We start from the raw sequence: 625 nt of genomic DNA, 5'->3' as shown, positions 1-625 counted from the left end.
TTCAGCTGGCCTAGCAGTAACATGTTTGGGATGGTCAAAATACTAATGAGATTCCCAACACATAAAGATTTGTATATAATACTGATCAGCATGTTCGACGCGTCCTACAAACAAAGTTCGATCTCCCGACGCACCGTTCAACACTGTCTGATCTCCGGGCGCGCCGTTCAACAAAGTTCGATCTCCTGGCGCGCCGTTCAACGCTGTCCGATCTCCTTTTCAGCGTTTACCTGCACCGTAGGCTTCAAGCCGTGATATCTTCGTTGATAGTTCACTTATAAGGAAACTAATAAATTCTATGTGATCCTCAAAGATTACGCTACACATTGGACCAATAATAAAATGTTATGATCTTGACGAACAGACGTACGAGGCGTTTAAACTTCCACCTCGCTGCAAACCCCGAAAAGGAGATCGGACAGCGTTGAACGGCGCGCCAGGAGATCGAACTTTGTTGAGAGGCGCGCCCGGAGATCGGACAGTGTTGAACGGCGCGCCGGGAGATCGAACTTTGTTCGTAGGACGCGTCGTGTTGTTCTGTTATAACTTTGACTCTTTTTCTAAAAGGTTACTCTGTCTTTCATACCTGTGGACTCTGTGGAGAGGATGTGGGGGGTGGACTGCC

The sequence above is a fragment of the Frankliniella occidentalis genome, unplaced genomic scaffold, assembly GCF_000697945.3.
Source record: "Frankliniella occidentalis isolate FOCC.00 unplaced genomic scaffold, Focc_3.1 Scaffold23, whole genome shotgun sequence".
Taxonomy (NCBI): domain Eukaryota; kingdom Metazoa; phylum Arthropoda; class Insecta; order Thysanoptera; family Thripidae; genus Frankliniella; species Frankliniella occidentalis.
This window is presented reverse-complemented; position numbering follows the sequence as displayed.